Raw genomic sequence first — 23,080 nt, 5'->3', positions numbered from 1 at the left:
AGAATATCGTCTGACTGAAGGGGAGTATACAGTTCTGAGTATACAGTGATGCAAAACGCATCGAGTATAAAACATTTCCTGCAGGTGTGTTTTCTCCGCAGTGAATTTCAGTGCAACGCAAAAGCAGAAAATTACGTTTTGTTTAATGCAACAGGGTTTTTTTTTTGATTGTATGAAGAAGTATGAAAGAGGGAATGGATTTTTTTTCACGAGATTTTTTTTTTACTCTGGGTTTTTTTTTTTGCACATTGTAGAGTTTTACTGTATTGATTATAAAAGGAAAAGAAACTGCACGACAAAATAAACGTACCATATAGACCTTATTTTACCATCGACAAACTCGCATGTTAAACTGGCACTAAACAACGATGACCAGCTGAGGCAAAGAGGAAGCAAGGAAGCGGAATGAAGCTCCCGTTTTCCCCGTCAGTCAGGTACCGTATCACGCGTGATAAACATACCTCAAAATGTAATTTTGTTATTGTAATAACACACCATTATATGTTTGAATTGAACAGCCATACACTAAAGTCAGGGATCGACTTATTTTCGCGTTTTTAAAAGTTCATCCAAGTTGCAGTAAAAACGGGAGGCTCAATTTATACTCGAGATCGTCTTTTTCTCAAAAAAAAATCGGTAGCTGACACTTGGCGTTCTTGAAGTGAAAGCTCCAAAGCCAAACAGAACCAAAAAACAGCAAACGCGTTGGAAACCAAATGTTCCACGAGGGATCTCGGTGGAACTTTGCAAAAGGGTAAACAAACATTTAAGGGCAAACTTGACATTTAGTGTCCTTATCCATCGGGAAATCATCCGGCTTCGGGTGTATCAAATGTCCGGCAACCTTTAAAATGAGGAGAGGAATGCACTTCTAATTGAATTTGCAATCAACTTGGGTTTCAGCCCCAGTGAGTCTAAACTAATTTCATCCTTTGCGACGCTCCTTAGGAGAAATGAAACATTTCAATAGGACCTCCGCGGAAAATAAATAAATAAATGAAAATCGATCAAACGTATTGACGGTTATTTTACAGGCGCATGTTTCTACCCTTTTGCAGCGTACCCAACAAGCCTTACTTTTAACCGTCACCCTTTTCATGGCCTCCTAAATCTTTGTGAGGGAGACTACAGGCTGGTAAAATGGTTATGACCTCTTTATCTCTTTTATGGACTTCTTGGCCATCTCATATGAAGCGAAGAAGGAAAAAAAATCAATGTAATTTTAGACCCCCCAAAAAATTCAATGGGATCTACGATACATTGCCGACTGTTCACCATGTCAATCCTTTATTGGAGTGGAGATACGAGCAAGCAAGTTCAAAGCGAAAATCATAAAATCGTTTGATATTAACATATTTTACAAAGCAAAACTCCTAAGAAGCCTTCAAAAATAGGAACTCCTAAAACTACAATGAAATATTAAAAAAAAGGGCAAATTTAGTGGTGCCAAACTGAGAAAAGAATATCGTAATTAGAGTGAACCATATTGTCATTAACGTAAATCACATTTTATCGTGACTCATATCTATCGTCGCCACCAATGTAGAAATAATGATAATGGAGAATAATGCCATATTAATAAAAACCTTTGCTTCAGGTCCACAGGATTAACCAGCAAAATATAAAATTGCTCCTCAAATTAAGACAATGATACGCAAAAATTTTCTGCAAATTATAATGGCAGAGCCAATAGAATAACTTTTATAATCAGTGTATTTTCCACATTATAAGGCACACCAGATTAGAAGGCACACCTTCAGTGAATGGCTGTTTTCATGTTTAAGGCACACTGCATTATAAGGCGCATAGAATAGAAGCTTCAATTGTGGCTGGGGTTGCATTATGCATCCACTAGATGGAGCACCGCTAAAGGGAATGTCAACGAAACAATCAAACAAGTCAGTCAAACTTTAATAATAGAATTTACACAAATTATTTAAATTAAATTGCAACCAAAAACACATGTATTGTTTTGTTGATTTAATAACAGTTTATGGCTTTATTTTATAAAATTGCGCTTTACAAAAACTCACAGTTTTTACACCTTGCCTTCATAGAAATTGTATAAAAATGCAGCAAATATAGTATATCAAAATTTCAAACGGAGTGTTATAAAAAAATAATAAAAAAATACATTTATAACAGAAATGCAAAGGTAAAAAATTTATCATTTACTTGGTTACGTTTTTTAATTTTTTATTCCTCCCCCATAATGAAAATTTGCAGTTTATTCTCAGTGCAAGGCGCACTGGATTATAAAAATGAAGGCTTTTTGGGGGGCCTCACAGTATAGTGTGGGAAATCGGTATAATTTTCGATCTTTATTTTTTGTGTTTTTTTGTTTGTTGTATATTGAGAAACAATGTGCCAAAACTCCGAGGTTGAAATCTCATTCAGTGTTTTTTTTTTTCTACGATGATAAGCGGCTAAAGAAAATGGATGGATGGACAGATTTTTTTTTTTTTTTTTAAACTTGGAATCCCTATTTTGAGAAAAACACATTCTATATTCCCCAATTCAAAAGAGTGCATTTCGCAGAAAAACTTTTGATTTTTCAGCTTTTCTACCTCCTCCTGTAAAATTTGCAATTTCACCAAAATGGTCCCATCCTATTAGCCCAACCCATCAATTCAAATCATTTATCAACACTTCATTCAACGGATTTCTCGTCAATCAAAACAGCGACCTTAAAACTAACAATACAAACACCCATAATCACTTAGTACTCGTAATGATGCACAAAGTGACCATCCCCGTACTTTGACAATCTGAATAACCTCAGAAGGGACTCTCAAGCGGGAAGAAGAAGGGATTAATGAGATAGATTTATCTTTTTTTTTCTGGCATTAGACACACACTATTGTTTAGTCTATATACTGTACATCCCATAGTGCCTTGGGAGAAGGCTGCTTCATTGAGTCCAATAGATAGATCAGTGTTGTCCGACACCACTGCTGTATTTCCCTACAGGCAAAAACCAGGAAATAATTTCATCACGCATATACATTGGTTAAGAAATGCATATTATTAGCAAATAAGTGACCTTTTAACAAAAATATTCTCTTACAATTACAATCTTAGGTGTGTTAAACACAAATTGGTTATTTTTGAATGCATTAACTGGTTTATTCGAAACACAATTTGCTTATTTGAATATGTATTCTAATTGTACATATGTCATTAACATCCTGGAGCCACTGATGAAAATGGATAGACATTACAAAGTCCTTAGGATTACTGTTAAAAAAAAAAAAAAGCCAAGAGTCAATAATGAGTTACATGTTCTTATTTGCTCAAAGCATTTTTTTAAACCTTACATCCCTGGGAAATTGTTTTTTCTGCACAGCCTCCAGCTTTGATGCAAATGAGTCAATAATTTAAATTACAAATGGGCATGTGAATATAAAATGAATGAATGCATGTCTATACACATTAATTGCTTGTAAAATGCTTAAAAGAATATCAGATTCGATTATCAGTGAATAAGAAATATAGCTTGCGGATCAGCGGCTAGCTTGAGAAGCTAATATCAACTGCATCTTGGCTAGTAGCTAACATAGCGGGCTACATTTTCTCCTTTTGACAAACAACACTGACTGAACTCCTAAAATGAACTACAACCTGAAACACTACATCCAATTCAGAGTTCTTCATTCACCAAATTTCAAGCTAACAAGCTAGCTAACTAGAAGCTAACTTTACAATCTATATATTTTAGCGTTCCTTTTTGTCAGCGACACAGACATGATTCAAATGCAAGGTCCCGCTTACGGAATGTTTATGTCAAATTCATTTGTTCCCAAAGATTTATATTTAGCCAGTTCGTGGCTAAATTGAGATGCTAATGTAGCAGTCCCTCTTTGCACTGAGTTCTATGTAAAACAGCGCAAAGAGATGCGTCTTAAACACGTGACCTTACTCGAATGTCACATAACTTCCAAATAATTTGTTCATCCAAGGGAGCAGCAAGGAAGAGCAACTAGCTAGTTGGTTGGAAGCTAACATAGCTTCACAACTCTACTATTCTTTGTCAAACATCACAAACGTATTTTCTTTTCATCAAGGTTTCAGTTTTGAGGGTGGAATTAAGCGAGAGAAATCTGACAAAATATTAACGTCTGCCTGAGAATCATAAACTGTGTGGCCAGTGGTTTTCGCTGCTTTGAAGCATTAAAAATGAAGACAAGAACAACAAAAATAAATGAAAAATACTGTAAATTGAAAAAAAGTATTATGAAAAACCAAATGTGAAAAAAATGTGAAAAAACAATATATTTTGCACAATCCTTTAATTTTACATAAAGACATTTTGTATCAAAGGGAAAGCATTGCAAAAAAGACAAGAGGGAGCTGAAATTCCACCCAGATGGTGACAACATGTCAAACCACTTTTCGCAATAGCAAGAGTGGAGTGTGTGTTGTTGTCAAATAGAATGCCCACACATACTGCATAGACGCAAGGCGGCCCTGTTGGGGCGCATCTCAGCACCTGTTTGAATAGTCAACTGCTAAAAATTGAGCCTGTAATTACACAGGGAATGAATCACTAACACAGCATCCTCCCCATCGCATTACTTCCTGGGTGGCAGCCACCCCGTGACCCCGGGGACGAGGAGGTGCGATGCTAACAGGTGAAGATGCAGCTTTCAGCGCGCCGCAGATGGAGTTTCCAAAGAATCCTGTTGAGCGGTAATGTTCCACATTGAAAGTGTCTCCTCCCCCGCTAAATCGTAACGAGCCAGAACAAATCAGGGACTAATCCCAGAGTCCTTGACCTCCCGTCGGTAATGCTTGCCCGTTTTCAAAACACGGCCTGAGAATCATCTGCTCCTATTCCAATGTTTTTGCGCAAGCGTTTAGCAGCGCGTAATGCAAAAAGTCAAGAGGGAGTCCTTGGAATAGGTCCCACTGGTCCTTTTGCTTTCACGGAAAAAAAAACAAAACAAAGGAGTCGTCGTAGTCATAATGTAACGTGATTTCCACTTTTTTGCCATTAGCAGTTTAATTAACTGTGAAAATCACTCATTCAGGGCTTTGCCTCCAGCCGCCGACTCAAGCGCCCCGAGGAGGCTCGGCGCCACGTTTGGATCTTAAGGTAAGACGGAACGTACCCCTCGGGTGTGACTATAAATGTCCCGGTATCGCTGCCATTGCAGGCCGCCGTTCTTTGTGCGGCTAATCTGTCCATTCAGACTGAAGGACAATAACAAGTGGATTGTGTGGTGGGGGTCTTGGCGCTTATTATTTTGCTGGAGGAGGACCAATGCCACCCACTCTGCATGCCACCTTCTTCTTTGTCTTCCCTAAATTCCACACAGGCTTACAGTGGATGTCAGAAGCTATATTTACCCCAGTCTTCTTTGGAAAGGAATTTCCAGTATCCCTTGCTGAAGACTGCTCGGGATGCCATACGTATGTATATATTTTTTTTTTCAACGATGATTTTCGCTCTTGCGATCAGGGTGTTTTGCTCTGGTATGCTACTCTAAGGATGCACCACTACTACTACTACTACTACTACAGTGTTTGAATTAGACTTTTCAAAATGGCGTTTCTTTTTTCCCGCTTATAAAGAAAAACTGTGTAAACATCTATTCTTTTCTGCCTGTGCGCCAATAATGATGCCCTAAAGTTTGTAGAGTTCAGCCAAATGAAGGAAATAGAACTGAGTTAACAGACTGAAGTTTGCATGCTCCCCCCATGCCGGTTTCCTCCCACATTCCAAAAACATGCGCGGCAGGTGTCTTAGGTGTGATTGGGTGCATGAATGATTGTATATCCAATTGGCGGGAAAACAGCGAGGATAAGCAAAAATGTGTGTGTGTATGTTGAGTGCTCTTTGGTTGATTAGTTTTTGTTTGTCTGTTTTTTTTGAACAAAACTGCGATTAAGTTGACCGTAATATTGAAATTTGCCCCACACAAAAAGTTTAATTCTCTTCTTAGTGGAGTTAGGTGTTGGTGGGATTTATGCTCGGGCATCTAACTTAGTGGCATATAAATGAAAATATTCATAAAATATCATGAGTGTATGCTTCTCTAAATTACTTTTTTTTCCTTAAAAATGCTGATTTTTTTTTTCTTTCCCTTGGGGGGGTGCTAGAACAAATGAATTGCTCTTGCATTCGGTTCATCGGGTAAGAAGGGGTCAAGAATTATTTTGTGACGTGTAAACCAAAGCACCACTATACTAAATAAACCATATAAAATCTGCTCAAATTCCCCCCCTTTCTAACATTGTCCAGATTGCAAACAACCTGACCCTCCGACTCATGTGTACCCCCCCGCCTTTGGCTTTCCACCACTCTTATTCCCGATGAATATCACCTCCATAAATCATCTCCCTTGTTCCAAATCATCTCATAAACTTGTTTTTTTTCGTCTTCGCGCTCATCAGCGTTTCTTTGTTTAACATTTATGTTTATTGATAAATGAAGACGCCCTTAAATAATGCAGAGCAAAACATTAGCCGCGAGCGAAGAGATATTAATAATTGATGGGACACTACGGGGAAGGGGGACGTAGGGGGGGCACACTGGGAATAGATAATATTAGCTTAATGCGAGCCGGTGTGAACGGGCCGAGTGTAATAGGCCCGCCGCCTTTAACGGATGATAGTTATTGTGGCCTGAAAGTTGGGAAGGAAAAAAAAAAAAAAAAGAGGATGGTAGAGGGGGTTTGGGGGTCATAGATTTGGCTCATAGGAGCTGACAGTGCAAATAGTGTTTTTAATAGCAGCAGCTTGACACATTCTGCAGAGAGGCCCTATAATGGTCAGCTCTGTGCTTAGCGTAAAGGGAGAAAAATGGCCCGCCGCTATTAAAATGAAACTGGAGAAGGTCCTCGCTCTTACTTTGCTGTTTTCTTTTTTTCCCCCCCTCAACTACGCCGCCCCATCACTCATTTTGATCCCCTCCTGTCCATTTCCTGTCTGCAGTCTCACTTGACTTTGCCCACACACACCAACGCGCTGAGCACGCCGGCTCATATAGGGAGCCTGATCTATAACCTCCAGCTCAAGGGGGTGCAACGGGGGCTCGTTTTACACAGTGACCGAGGACACCGAGGATACGGGCGGGTCACTTATGGCGTCGTCTCGGTCGCAACCAACGGGGAAATTTACTAGGCCGTCATACAAAAAGTGAAGGCCCAGGGGGAAGATTCGCTAGAGCCTGTTTGTGGTCACTGGGTGTGAAATAGCCTCAGAAAACAAAATAAAAAACGCAAATGATGAGTCTCGAAAAAAAATGAAATAAAAATGAAGTCAATTCAAAAAAGGCAAATTCTACCATAAGAGGTAAAGATTAGAGTATTGAGAGAAATGTAAAAGTAATAAAAAAAAAAAAAGTCAAAATAAAAAATAAAACCAGCCAAAGTAAATGAAAACAACAGAAACGGCGAATAATTCACAGCATTTAAAAAACAATATAAAAAATTAATCGGTCAATTTAAAGGTAAAAAAAAAAAAAAAAAAAAAAAAAGCAAAATATCAAAATAAAAAATAAAACCAACCAAAGTAAATGAAAACAACAGAAAAGGCGAATAATTCACAGCATTTAAAAAACAATATAAAAAATTAATAGGTCAATTTAAAGGTAAAAAAAAAAAAAAAAAGCAAAATGTCAAAATAAAAAATAAAACCAGCCAAAGTAAATGAAAACAACAGAAAAGGCGAATAATTCACAGCATTTAAAAAACAATATAAAAAATTAATAGGTCAATTTAAAGGTAAAAAAAAAAAAAGCAAAATGTCAAAATAAAAAATAAAACCAGCCAAAGTAAATGAAAACAACAGAAAAGGCGAATAATTCACAGCATTTAAAAAAACAATATAAAAAATTAATAGGTCAATTTAAAGGTAAAAACTAATAAGGAACAAAAGTAAAAATGTCCAAATAAATACTAAAACAAAGAAGTTAAAACATAAAAGCAAATACTTTACAACATTGAAAAAAAATAGAACTTTAGAAAAAAAAATCTAAAAGCTAAAATGGCCAAAAAAAATAAAAAGTAAAGATGTCAAAATAAAAGTTTAAACAAAAAAAAAAAAAAATCAAATAATTCGCCGCATATAAAAATATAAAACTTAAAATCTAGCAAAAATTTAGGGCAAAAACAAAACAAAAATAAGTAAAAAAGAAAAAATCCAAATAAGTAAAAAATACATATGAGTAAAAATCAATTCAAACCCACCACAAACAACACAAAAAAAACATTTGTGCTCATATATTTATCTAAACCAATGAGTACAGCGCATGTCTGCTTACTAATGGTGAATGGCGTGATATATATAAAGTTGTTTTTTCAGGTTTACATACCCCTAGGGCAGAAATTCTAAAATTGGAGTATATGAAGATACTTCAGGGTGTATGTGAGATTTCACCAGGCACATTCATCTTTCAATGGTGGCCATTTTCTACTAATTCTTTTTCATACACTTTTGATTACAATTTCAACCTTTTGGCCGTTTGGAAATGAAAGTAAATGCCTTAATTGTAGTATACCCAAAATGTTAATCCCTGTCGAAAATGTGTATTTTCCTCAATAACGCAAAACTAATCTCCATGACATCACATATATATTTAATTTTTACACAATACTGTATCTCTGTCAAACAAAAACATTGTGATTTTCCATTCTAAGCCGGTTAGTGAAAATTTGCCCTATAGATATATGAATTCATGACAAGGGGTGGCCAAGCCCTGCCTGTACATAAAACCTAGACAATATCTTGTAGCGTTTGTGTTGAACCTCATTAGCCTGCGCAGTGTATAGTTGTTAGTGTATTAAACCATAATATAACCTCAGTTAGAGCATAACATTTTCATTACATTCATTACTAAAAAGAAATGAAAGAACCCCCGAAATGTGCATTTTCCACTTATGACCTTGTTTTATTTTTTTGTATATGGATCGCTACTAAATTACGGTGAGAAAATGCTGCGGCAGGACGATCCAATAATCTTGCAGTTACATTAAATATGAATACAAAAGGAGATTATTGCTCCTTGGGACAGCGCCGGCGTATGTACGTACAACAAAGTCTGATTACTGGGGCGCCGTTAGGCTCAAGCTGATGGGCGCTCGGTGCCTTTAGGTCAGTGGACGGAGGAAAAAAAATATATAAACGTTCTCTCCAAGGGATTGTTTTATTGTTATGCCACGCTAGTAAAAAAGAAAAAAAAAAGATACTGGAGGGATGGGAAGGGAGGGGTGTAATGGGTATCAAAGGCAGAGGAGGACCCCCTTCCTCCAATATTGCTATCACAGCAGCATATTAGCATCTAAACAAAGGAGGAAGAATCCCCCGCAGCGCAGCTTCTGCGTTTCAAGCGGTCACTCGCAGCATTTTATTTAGTCCTCAATCCGCCACCTTTTTTGCTGACGAGCACAATCAGTGAGAAAAAATACACAAGAAGAATCCTCCCGTGTCTTCACAAAAGTTGCTGCGGCTTCTCTTTTTGGCCCTCTTTGCGCACGCGCTTCTTTGTTTTTTTTTTTTTTATTCGGTTTTGCTTCATCACAGAAGCTATATGACAGCTGTCATCGCTCCTCAGCGGGCCTCAGATCTGCATTTCAAGGTTCCAGGGTTCACCGGTTCGCCGCGTTCCGCTCGGGCACGCAACGTCTCTCGGAAGGCCTCGCTTAGAAAACAATAGGCTTGCGCCTACACGCGTTCTATGCTAGCAATACGTGACACGTAGTGTCACTTGAGGATTTTTGTCTATTTTTTTTTCAGGGCACAGAAACAGAACTGAAGTTTATCGGGAACATTGTTGAATATAGCGGTGGCGTTTATGTTAGCATCAGTGCAAATGTGATAAAGAAAAAAAGATAAAGTCTTATCAGCAAAATTGTTTTGATTTTTTTCACAAAATAATCATCTGAGTTAAAAAAAAAAGTTGTTACGAAACAAGTATAACAGTAGCAGGGGCTCAAGTGTGTAGAGAAAATGTAAAAAAAAAAATAATGAAAAGGCCACAAGGTGGCAGCAAAGTTGAAAATAATGAAAGAATTCGTTTAATTGATTGATTGAGATTAATTGTGGAATTGCTTTTGCAAAAGTGGCAGAATGTTGGGTGAGATATTTACGATAGTCACTAACCCTTATCGACATCTCGATTGTGGCATTTTCTGACCCTTCTTTACGCTAACGGTTGCAAATAAATAAATAAATTAAAAAAACACCTGAATGCCAAGGCTAATGAAAGATATGTAAAAATACATCCTTAGGATTGAATAAGATGATCGTGAAGTCATGAAAAAGCTGTCAAAGTTTTTGTTGAAAGGGATTTAAAATCAATATACATGATCATTGTCTGGATATTTTTTTCCACAGGATTTTTTTTTTAATATATCAAATCTTCAAATAAATATTTGTTGATTGTATGAAGTCAATTGAAATTGATTAAAATAAAAAGTAATCATCCAGGAGGACTGATGAAAATCGAAATTGTTTTTCTGACCAGATTGCCCAGACCTACAGCAAAGCATTTTTAAGCAACTTATTTTCGATCCTTGTACTTTATTGCTTTTTTTGAAGTACAATTGTTATTATTAACAGTAATTGTCACCAAAGCGATGCATTTTGTCGAAAAACGGGATACTGTATTTGAAGAATGTTGTAATATTAGAAAAAAACCCATAATATAAGAGAAAAAGTGTATATTTATGACAGACGAGTCGGAATATTTACTTTTTAACGGACCTATAAACGACAGCATTCCAAATGAATTGAGAAAAAAAATATTTTACATTAATTGAAATGTGTAGTGTCAAACAAGAAAAAAAAAAGAATCAACACAAAGCTCGGTCAAGTGTTTGTCCGTCAGTTTTTTAATGATGCCCCCCCACCCGGTAGAAAATTCCAAGGTCGCTGAGGGAGCAATTGGACATCACGCTTTACCTTTGATTTTTTTGGGATGCTGTTTGTGGTTGACACACCGCTATTACTGTCAGGATGGATGGGGGATGCCCTTTAGAAGACAACAAGCTAGGACTTGGCTCATTTATTTGGCAGAGCTACCTTTTGACAACACAGCCAGAAAAAAAGATCAATAAAAATCTGTCGGATGACTTCCGTTCCCTCCCGTCAACTGATAAACATGATGGGCCATGGACTGTGATGGGAGGAATCGCGAACATCCAGGAAGAAAGAATTACGTGTATGATCATAGCTCTGCTAACATACTATGGCAAAAAAAAATTAAAAACAATTTGCAAAAATGTTGCAGTGTTGTTAACCGTAAAGCAACATATAGCTGAACATATATATACATATATATGAAAAATTACAAGCATATACTCTTCATTCTCTCAAAAGAGCAATAAATATCACTGCCGAACTGAGGAGATAACAAAAGAGCTGAGCTGTTTTTGTTCTCAACTCAAAGCGATTGACAACTCACAACCGGAAAAATTCTCAAGTTGGACTGTTCTTGAGTCCAGGAAAATTTCAAAAAGTTAATAAATGGAATTATCAGCACTGATGTTTTTCTCATCGGCTCTTGGAAAAATTGTGTTTCAAATTTTGAGAAGTCTTATTTCGCAAAAGTGTGTTTTCTCTGAAAAAAAAATCAGATATGAAAAAGTCAAACTAAGTGACATTAAAATGACACATTTTTTCCAGTTCTCTTGATGGAAAAAAAAACACAAAACATGAGCACAACTCATGTTGTAACAAGAAAAGTAATGTAAGACATAAATTATGGTCAAGGGTAAATTCCTTGTTTTAACCCTTAGTTCGTTTTTCTTAAAGTTATTTGTAAGAAAAATGTTATAATAGGAATAAAATCCCCAAAATGGCCTTAACTTCTAAAAACATTTATAAGGCAAAATGTCAGGCAAAAAAATTGCAAAACCACTATATAAATTTAGAAAAAGATAATTTTCTTCAAAAAATGTTTCTGTGAAGGAGAATCTAAGAGGAAATTGCCACAATTTTTCAAGATAAAAGAAATTCTCTGCTTATTTTTTCGAAAGAAGTCTTAAGATCTGAAAATGTTTTTTTTTCAGGGGAAGAAGTAATTTGTCAGAAAAATGTCATAAGTAACACGCATATAATCTTATTTCCGAGAAAAGTGGTCTGACTAAAAAATATCAAGCAAAATGTCAAAATTGATAAGGAAAAAGTCACTTTTTGAATATACATCATAGTAATCAAACAAGGCCATCTTGTGAGAACAAAATGTTAAGACTCGAAATGGTCCTTTTTCAAGGAAATAAATATTCTCTGGAGAAAACAGCGGCGTCACCGTTGTTTTTGGACGGGCACATGACCCATGGGCACGGCGAGGCTCGTGCATATGTAACCGGCCTAATTTACACGGCGCTCGGAGCCATCTTGGCTTTGAAGCTTTTGAAGCCTCCTGCTCTTTATCTGATGCGCGGCCACGACTTGAGCCGGCGCCGACGGCCGCGGGCCACGGCGGAGGACGGATAATAGAGCAAAGGTACAAAGCCGGCGTACCAAGTGCCAGGTCGTTATGGAAAGCCCCGGTCCCGCCGCCGCCGCCGCCGCCTCTGATGGCCGACGCGCCATTGTCCTCGCGCTGAGCCTTAAGCGTTGTTAGCGCCTTTGTTAACGCCTCTTGTCTGAATTCGGAACAGACGACGGTGCAATCACAGGTCGCCCTATGAATTTATTAGCGTGTGGAACTTGAATTGAGCAGCAAAAAGGCCATTGGAGACAAAAGATTTGAGTTCTCCCATTTGACCCAAATGCGCCATAGTAGGGCTGGGCAATGAATGCAATTGATTTGATTAGTTTGTCGTTTGTTAGTTTGTAAGACGTTCACAATAGTTGCCAACTACAACGGTACCTTTACTTAAGAAATTCATTTGTTCCAGTCGTCATTTCACACGTTATTTTTTTTGTAAGTAGAGCCATTTTTTGCATGTAACTAGCCTAATCTGTTCCAAGCCCCCCAAAATGCTCAAAATTAAATAAATAATATGAATAAATTATAAAATAGCATCAAACATTGTTACACACACATATCAGAAGTACATTAGTGCATAGTAACCAGCCTAATCTGTTCCAAACCCCCCCAAAATGCTCAAAATTAAATAAATAATTATAAAATAGCATCAAACATTGTAACATATCAGAAATGAGTGACATGAGTGCATAATAATCAAGGATTTTAGAGGACATCATGTAAAGAACCCTTTAATTTAATCATAGTAGTTGTAGTAGTTTAAAATATGAATGCTTTTCATTTTGCCTTGAGATGGCGCTGGAGTGTTGGCGGTGAGTGCAGAGACCTTGTTAGGTCGTTTTGTTTGTACGTTTTTATTTTACATTTACAGTGATCGGGCACTATTTTTAAGGTCATGGGAGAAATAATATTTTTGGGGGGAAATTTTAAGCATGTTTACTTTTAGTTTAGTTTAAGGTCATGCGAAGTGCCTCCTGCGTGACGTTCACACTCTCGCTAACATGCTGACGACGCTAACATCAGACATGACAGCCCAAAGTGCTATTTGTGTTTTTATGTGAATATGCACAACATTAGCTAATGTGAATGTTATGTTTGGTTAGGTGCAGCTAAGTGGACCAGTGGTTAGAACGCCCGCCTCACGGTTCAGGGACCGAAGTTCAAATCCACATCGATTGAACAGTGTAACAGTTTTAAAATGTAAGGATTTCATTCTGTTTGATTAATTTGGGTCACGTTTCAATTTGACGTGGCACGGCTGTAGCTTTTACGCAGTCGTTCTTGCTCAGAGCACTAACGACGTCTGCCGCTACCACTCGTTTTGTCTCTGTCCTTCACGGCAGATCTTCTGAACTCACAAGTCCTCCACCAAGCCGCCGTTTTTATTTTTCTCATCACAGAAGCAACCTCAGAGCGCTTGTAACTATTTCAACAATTGCAGCAGAGTGAACGACAAATGCAAAGAGTGTGGCGGTCTCTTTGTTCAAAGAAATAGACAGAAAGTAGATGCTGGTTTATCTAATTGCCATCAAGTGCCCGGACACTTGTCATATCAAAACCTAACTGGCTGTAATTGTGTGCTTACAAGCAGACAGGCCCTTGAATAGAAGTACGTTGAGGCCCTATCAATTACGCACTGGCTCTTACACGCTGAGGGAAAAATAAATAAATAAATAACGCAACCAAAGGGTTTATCACAAGCAGCTCTTGCAAATAAGTCCTCATGCTTTTGATAAAGTGGTACAGCGGTACCTTGACTTGTAAATGACGAGATATACAAGTTGTCATGGTTTTCTAGAGTTGCTAGTTAAAGTACTACACCATCTTTGTGCAGTATTTTCATCATTTTTGGGTCATTTTCTTACACATCATTCCTCTTCCTGGTCGTGGGATAAATAAGTGGTCGTGCCGTGGTGAATTTTAATATGTTGTCACCATCTGGGTGAAATTTCAGCTCCCTGGTGTCTTCTTTCAATATTTTCCCTTGGTTGTTGAATGTCTTCAATATAAAGACTAAAATACATTGTTCATTTCATGTCTTGTCCAAAACAGACTCTAGTGTCGTAATAACAAGTGTTTGTGTTTTTCTATAGTTCTGTTTTGAATAAATAGGCGGAGAAAAACGTTCACTGTGCAAGCCAGACTGACTTTGATCTAGATAGAACCGGGCACTAGGGGGCAGATGAGACTTAAATGTAAACTGCAGGAAGTACGCTGAAAATGGCATGTTCTCCTCCGAGGAATTTATGTCATAAATTTGTAAACAATTTGTGCATAACCATAACTTTGGTATCGGTTTCTCAAAGGTGGGTGGAGAAAAGTTGGAAAGCCCGGCGTTGCAGAAACACGTCTCTCTATTCGACGACCATTTGAAGGAAGACACTGGGACATCCTCACATATCCAGATGTGCTTATCAGTTGTCAGTGTTTGCACCAGGGTCAAAGTCAAAAGGAAGGAAGAGGCAATTTTGTTTTTCAGCAACAGGCTCCAAACTGCTGATGGATGCACTTCCTCGCATCCAAGCGGGAACGCGTAGCTAATAGCGCCACCGACCACTCAAGAGGAATCTCAACGTGGACATTCATCGCCAGTGTTCAAAAAGCCACAAGTCATAAGTGTCAAGTCACGAGAGCGACTAATCTTTCATTGGTTTCTGTGGCTTTCGGAGCATTAAAACTTGATGCATCTCTTCACTTGAGAGCAAGTGTCTGCGGAGCCGTTAATGCGCAAGTTAAATGCTTCGGCCGGCTTGGATTGACCGTAATGGATTCTGCTCCAGCGACCGACATCCAACACTGGAAAATTGATTTGATCTCGGGAGGACGCGCGATGAGATATCATTTTTTTTACAATTGAGACGTCAATGGAACACGGACCGCAATAAAGACGAGTCGGAGGGAGTCAATCCCGCCTCGACCGACACACGGAAAATGAAATGCGTAAATCAACATAGACAAACTTGGTAATCTCTACGTCGACCATTCATAACCCCAAAAACAACTACCTTGTTGATGAATGTGAACTATAAAGTTAACCAAAACCAATTAAAATGGTGACCGAGTTAAATTACCGTATTTTCCGCACTATAAGGCGCACCTAAAAGCCTTAATTCTTTTTTAAAAAAGCTGATGGTGCGCCTTATAATCAGGTGCGCCTTATATATGGGTCAATATTGAGATTGGGATTGGTAGATGGGGAATGAAGTGATAAAGTAAGCTTTACCTGTTTCTTTAGTGTGTTTACAGTTGAACAAGGTTGCTCATATTGACATTGAGTTATTATGCTATTGAGAGTTTAGAGTTATTATTGTTATTACTTTGAGTATTACTATATTGTGAAAGGTTGGCGATATATCATTAATTGAGGGTGCGCCTTATTATCCGGTGCGCCTTATATATGGAAAAAGTTTTAAAATGTCATTGATTGAGGGTGCGCCTTATAATCCGGTGCGCCTTATAGTGCAGAAAATACGGTAAATGAACAGTCTTGCTGTAAAGTTCCCTGCACCATACTGTACATTCGCAAAGTATTCACTTTTTCCTCATTTTGTCATCTTACATCATTGTTCCAAATTGTATTAAATTATTATCTCAAAATAGTTCACACAATACCCCACTATGACAATGTAAAAAACGTTTTTTTGGGGGACATTTTTTTAATCGATTAAAAAGCCTTTGCCATGAAGCTCAAAATTGACTGATCATCCTTGGGCTGTTTTAACAGCTTCATCGGAACCCACCTTTGGTAAATCCAATTGATTGGACATAACTACGAAAGGCAAACAATAATGTCCCTCAGTTTGCTGTGCAGAAACACCAAGCAAAGCAAATGTCTGTAGACCTACGAGACAGGACTTGAAGCACAAATCTGTGGGAGGATACAGACAAAAATTCTGCTGCTTTGGAGGTCCCGATAAGCGCAGGAGTTTCCATTATTCATGAAAGGATTCGTTTAGACCCACTGGGACTCTTCCTAGAACTGTCCGGTGGTCTAAACTGAGCGATCCTGGGAGAAGGGCCTTAGTCAAGGAGGTGACCAGGAACCCATTGCGCTAGTTGTCATTTGTGGAGAGACAAGAGCCTTCCAGAAGGACAACCATCTCTGGAGCCGTTCATGACTGTACAGTAGAGTATGCAAATGAAAGCCATTCTTTAATAAAAGGAACATGGCAGCCTGTCTGCAATTTAGCAGAAGACTCAAACTATGAGACACAAAATTCCCTGGTCTGACGAGACATTCACCTTATCATATGACTACCTATGTAAAAACGGACTTAATTGCCTTAAAATATCCTTAAAGTATGTTTTAAAAATCGGTCCGCGGGCCGACGGGAATCGCTCATAAAATAAGCATGGAATAAAGTGATGAGATTAGATGTAACGTTTTTTTCTTCTTCCTTCTCCCTCGTGTCCACGGACCTCTGCCATGAATTAAAACCATCTGAAAGCAACTGGAGCGCATTTCATTTCGCCTTGATTCATGCGCTGTAATATAAGCCCTCTCTCCGGTGCCCGGTGTGGCACGGGACGGCCAGATTGGACTCAGCGTGCGGGGATCAGATAATATAGCGGAGATGTAATGAAAGTGTAAACAAAAAGCTGTCAAGAAGGGCGCGGCGAGCTCGTGAAAAGTCTCCCGTAGTCGTCATTGTCTCCGGGACAAAAGCGATTGGCACGAGCGTGGCGCCTTGCAAATTATGAACAGGTGACCGAATTACACGCTGGCGTTGTTTGATGGCATGTGAACAAAAGACAAAGTCAGTTATTATGACTGTATAGTGTGAGGAACTACAATGGCAGATAAAAAAACAAAAAAACAAAAAGTACTTGTTTTTGTGCGCTACAGATGAATCGGCGCTGTTTCATCTGTTCAAATTGGACTACACTCCACGATTCTTGGTCTATATAGCCTCCCTTGTGTTTTATGATCATCGGTTTTGGATAATCCTGGTTTGGTTTTATAACTAGACTCTGTTAAATAGTAACGAATACCAACTGGCAGAATAATTCAAACACAAACTGACTAACTTGATATCTGTTTAAATCAGTGCTTCTCAATTATATTTTGCAAGGCCCGCCCCTAGGAAAGAGAAAACATTCACCCAAGTCATGCCGAATATAAATATAATGATCCATAAAAATGGTATGATTATACCGAAAACTGTATCATTTTTAACGTGAACAAAATAAAAGCAATATTAATAGTTCACTTTAAACTTTTTACAGCATTTATGCAGGTTACAGGTTAGTCTAAAACAGAAAAAAATAACCAAGTGAATCAAAAGGCCTTTTCCCTGGGGTCATCCGTGCCCCCCTTGGCAAAAACTATATTTTTTTTCTGACATCCGATTCTTCAATTAATGGACAAAATTATCAAAAGATCACTGTGTTATAAAATAATTGTTAACAGGTTTATTTTTAACCGTCGGACACAAAATGACTCCCAAGCTAAAATTGTAAACTAATTCTTCAATGACCTAAATTTACTCTTCCATATACTCATTACCTATGCACTACTCATATTTTGACAGTTTCTGGATCTTTTTTTCCCCGTATCATTCTCACCTTATTTTTGTCAAAGAATGGCACACTCCTCATAGGTAGCAATGTTGAAATTTGACACAAAATTTCAGCTCCCTATTATGTCTTTCAGTGCTTTGAATTGGTTGTGAAATTCCTCTGATTTAAAGATCAAAGGACTGGACAAAACATCACAAATGTATTAAATATCCAATGAACTGTAACTAAAAATCACTCACTCACTCACTCACTCACTCACTCACTCACTCCTGGACTAACTCGAACTACTGAGAAATGATGCTACTAACTAGCCAGATTGTTAAATACATTTATCGTAAAAGGAAAAAGAATCTATGGTTAAATTTTGCTGAATAATTAGAAAAAAAAAACTACATTATGTAGTTATTATGCAGCTGTTCAGTTGTATTCCGAATTGTGTTTATGTGTAGCTAAAGTTGTGTCCAGTGAGTGCACTGAACATGATTAGCGTTTTGCTGCGGCGCAAAGCCTGCATGAATAAGAGATGGTAAAAAATCAATAAGCGTCATTATACCACTATGCGCAATAAAATATTAACTAGTGTGGAAACCGACCGGAGCGGATTTGCTTTCTTGCACGAGCGCAGGCCTTGTCGGTAATAAACACCTCCAGTGGGTCAACTAGCTGGGGAAATATCATATTTATCGCCAGTTGTTGCCACTTTCGGTGTCACAATTTGCGCTATTTTCCGAATGTCAACTTTTGTGGAAAAAAACTGTTTCTATGTGCATTTATGAGTGAGATAAAAAGCATGTGTGTGAAACGGCAAACTGGTGACATCACTGAGAAGCTCCTCATCCAGGCAATCTTAAACTATTGTCAAAGGGTTCTCGGTGGAAGCGGCGACAGGGATTTCACAAACAATTTATCCCAAATTGCGGGAAAATTGGCTGCAGAGAACAAAGTGGAACGAGGTTGAGATGATCCAAAGGGCATTTATTCGCTGAGGCTCTCAGGATTGTTCCACAGGGTTCTCCACTTTCAAAATAACCCACAACCCTCATGGGTTTTTTTTTTTTTGCCCCTTCACCCCTCCCCGGCCGCTCTTCCTTTCATTCGCCGTTTCAAATGTACTAATGGGCCGGAACCTTCCTGGATGATCTTGGCCCTCTTCCTAATGAAAACGCGCTGCGGCTGGATCCCAGCGCAGCAATCAGGCCCCTGGCCTCCAATGCCAGCAGGCCAGGCAACGTGCCGCGTCCTTAAAAAAACTTGAGTGGGGAAGACCAGCGAAAAAATTTTGCAATTTGTTGACCGGACTTAGAGCCGGGGCAGAAAATAAATCTCGAATTTCTTGGAAAATATTGTGACATGAATAGTGAATACTGATTTAAAAATGACTTTTAATATAAACTTAACATTCATATTTTGTGCATCCTATTGGAAACGTGTCAGAATTTCCCAATGGCCGGTCTGCAGCCTAGTATCTATCCGTGGATCAATTGGTACCGAAATAATGAGCTTGGCTAGTGTGATTAATTTAGTTTGAGTAATAGACCTAATTTCTATTCATTCTTAGCTGTATTACGATTTAATCACATGACACCTCCGGCTCACGGGGCAGTGACGATGTCAACTGAACAACGCACAAGTTTCCGTGTTTACAGCAGCTCCCAGTGCTGTCGTAACTTCCGCTTGCTTTTTGTGCCCGTGAACGCCTCTTGAACTGTTTGGTATCTCTCAATTTGTATTCCGACACACACCGAGGACAGAATAGAACTACTTCCATTTCATGTATTATCAGAGTGTTTTTAAATACCTTTAAAAAATAAAAAAAAAATAAAAAACTGGCCAGATTCTCTTGGAGTCATTTCGGTCACTTGAGCGCCAAAATAAGTTGAGAGAAATGAAGAGAAATCTTTGAGAAACGGGGAAAGGCCCAGTAAAGAGACAGGTGACGAGCTCCACTAATGGTGAGTTCATATTTTATGTGAACTTTATCTTCGCCATACGTCCCCCCATTGACCACAAAATTGTCAAGCCCCTGGCCTAAACCACCCATCCAGCATTCTGTCACTTTAGTAAAATCTCAATTTTACAATTTAACCAATTTCAAACTTGAAAATGCCCAAGTTTCAATTTAAAAATCATCCACTCCAAAGGAAGGCAAGTAATGTTGAAGCCATAACAAAGCTGCATATGTGGTTCCCCTGCATTTATTTTTTCACATAAAAATATTGGTCTATAGGGACTGTAAGTTCATACATTTGAGCTCTGTCGATAAATTTCGCACGATTGCATCACTTTTCGTTTGGTTTACACCACATTTTCCTTTGCGTCTCTCAGCAGCGTCATCGCGTCCGACTTGTTAGCCACGTATCGTAAAAACATTGAAATGGAAGACATCTACTTCCCTGTGAGGCGTCACTATGAAAGGCTTGATGGAGAAAAAAAAAAAAACAGTAGCAGAAACACATTTGGGTCTTCTGTGTGTTTAGCCTGTCGTTAGCCAGCGAGGATTTGTTTGGTCTTCTCTGACAGCTCCCTCCTCCGAGGTAAAGCTTGGCCAGATGTGGAGACATGTTTTTTTTTTATTTTTTGCAGCGGCATGTGCAAGACACGTTACTCGCATCATCTGTTTTAAGTTGTCCGATTTCGTCAGCGGACCCGTCGAGTGCCTTTTTTTGTTCCGATTGGATATATTTTTATGGTTTGGCAATGCCGTTGGTGAAACTCGATCCACCTGCTTGCGATGTTGACCGTCACAGCTAACGAGAAACTTCAAAAGGCAAGGGCGATAAAGTGCTAACCGGCAAATATGGATAAATCGGTCAACAATTAGCAGGATGATCATTTTCCAGATGGAGAGTCAAATTTAAATTCTTGTCACGTATTCATGCGCTCCATAAAAGGTCAGGCATTTTGGATTTGGAAAAGGAAGGGGTGCAAATGACAAAACAGGCTTTACTTTTTCCATGTGAAGTGTAATGGTACATCCACAGCACTAGGTGGTGCAATGGCGCTCTCAATGTCAAAGTCTGTGCTGGAGTTATAAATATTTTTAAACTGCTCCAAACCTGTTTTCTCTAAATCAAATGAATGATTATTGGGATTTAGAAAAAAAACAACCAGCACAATGTTTCATAACGTTTACTTTGGGTTATTATGTTTAAAGTATTAGCGCTCAGTGCTAATGTTCCAGATCAAGTTACTTTTAATATTATGCATTTATTTAATATTGTTTTCAGGAACAAGCAGTTTAGTTGGTCAAGAATGTTTCTAATTTAAATAAGGATTGAGATTTTTTTTTTTTTTTATATTTCAGCAACTTTGATAATTTGTTTTCTGTTATAGACTAACCTGTAACCTTTACAACCCTGTCAAAAATAACACTTAACATTTGTTAAAAGGTAATTTATATATTTTTTCTATTATCTACAATATATATATATATATATATATATATATATATATATATATATATATATATATATATATATATATATATATATGTTTTTGTGTGTCTCTGTATTTTATTTAAAGTGACACACTTTGGAAGAATTTTGTGATGTTCTCATAGTGAACACTTAAAAGGCTGCAAGCCAACGTGTTTAGTAAATTCAATCTAAATATCATAAGTAAATGAACTGTATTTCCTATTATTTATCTGCCTCTTAAAGCGAAACGTAACCATTTTTTTCGTAATAAATATATTTACTGTTATAGATATATTTTTGCCTGACCTTAAAATATATTACACTGCAATCACAATATTAAAGGAAAATAAGCGGTCTCTCAAAATTGTTCAGACTGAATCATTAGTGTAAAAAATAACGTCTACTACAGACTAGAAAGTTAAATGTCTGACCTATTTGTTGAAAATGCTGCTTTTAGCTTGCATTTTAAGCTTTTCAGGCAATACCGCATGAATCTTGGTATGCAATAATATAATGGAGGGATGATGTCACTCAAAGTGAAGGGCATAAAAGTCTCAGACAATTTTCTAAAATCAGGAAAAATGCCTCTTAGCTGACTTTATGCGGGGCAAAATTTATGTATAAGCACTCCTTGGGGGTAATTTATTTGCAAATAAAAAAAAAAGACGAGCGTGCAGCAGGTCTCGCAGTGTGTTAGCGGAGCGTGTGACAACTACACTATGGTCTGCATTTGTTGTTCTTGGCCAATTCCACTCACTCTGTCTCATTCTGTATGACCTTGGGGAGAACAGAGACCAGCAGGCAATTGTCTGCCATCTTAAAAAGTTAAGTTAAAAAAAAAAAAGCAGCACAAAGCAGCGGAGGACTCATGGAGAATGGATAATACAAGTAAATGTGTCAGATTTGAAGATGTTTTTCAGAGTCACCGCTGAAAGTGCTCCACTTAGTGCCGGAAAACAAAGCTCAGCTAGCGATTGGCCAAAAGGTTTTCCATCTCTTCTGCTTGATTTTTTTTTTCCCCTGCCATTTTTCTTCATCACATGCTGCAAGCCTAAGAGGCGAACTTGCCCCCTCCGCACACACACAAAAAAGAAGCAGAAGGAGATGAATCTCTTTAACTTGTCTTGAACAACATAAAAACAGTCTGGATTTCCATTATTCAGCCGGACTGCTCTTTGCTTGTTTACAGTGGAACGCGGGGGCCCCGCGCCGACACCTGCGCGCCGCATGGCCTGACAGTTTGATGGGCTCCTTTTAATAGTGATTCACTGGCCAGATCTATGCGGATAAAAATGGAATTCCGGGAGTGCAATCTAATAAGAAAAATAAAGCGGCGAGTGGCCGCTGCGGATGCTCAACAGGCGGGCAATCAAATCCAAACTTTGATCTTGGATTGTGGGGAGGGGCGCTTTATTGTAAGCCGTCACCTCAGTTCGGTCGACTCTTTCTCAAATGGAGGGTCGTGGAGGGTCAAGTGGATGGCGCTTGAGGTTTACCTATGAAAACGTGTGCTTTAACCTCGTAGCTCGGTAAAAAGAAATTCTATCACGGCATCCCCGGTAAACAATATAGAAAAAATAATATTGCTGGTATGAAGCAATGCACTAAGGAATATGAAGTACAAATGAAGGTTTTCAAGAAAAGGAAACCAATTCTATATTTATGTTGCAAGAGCTGCAATTGTTGTTATCGTGGTAAAGAATCT

General features: G+C 38.2%; 1 long non-coding RNA gene across 1 annotated transcript; it reads left to right on the top strand.

The window, feature by feature from the left end:
- The first annotated feature begins 205 nt into the window (after positions 1-205).
- Positions 206-5,097, top strand: LOC148412697 (uncharacterized). The gene is made up of 3 exons (XR_015867824.1): positions 206-434; positions 4,590-4,689; positions 5,031-5,097. It is a non-coding gene; the product is annotated as an uncharacterized LOC148412697 (long non-coding RNA).
- Positions 5,098-23,080: the final 17,983 nt, after the last annotated feature.

Source organism: Hippichthys cyanospilos, chromosome 14, assembly GCF_059441005.1.
Source record: "Hippichthys cyanospilos isolate Australia breed blue-spotted pipefish chromosome 14, RoL_Hcya_1.0, whole genome shotgun sequence".
Classification (NCBI taxonomy): Eukaryota; Metazoa; Chordata; class Actinopteri; order Syngnathiformes; family Syngnathidae; genus Hippichthys; species Hippichthys cyanospilos.
This window is presented reverse-complemented; position numbering and strand designations above follow the sequence as displayed.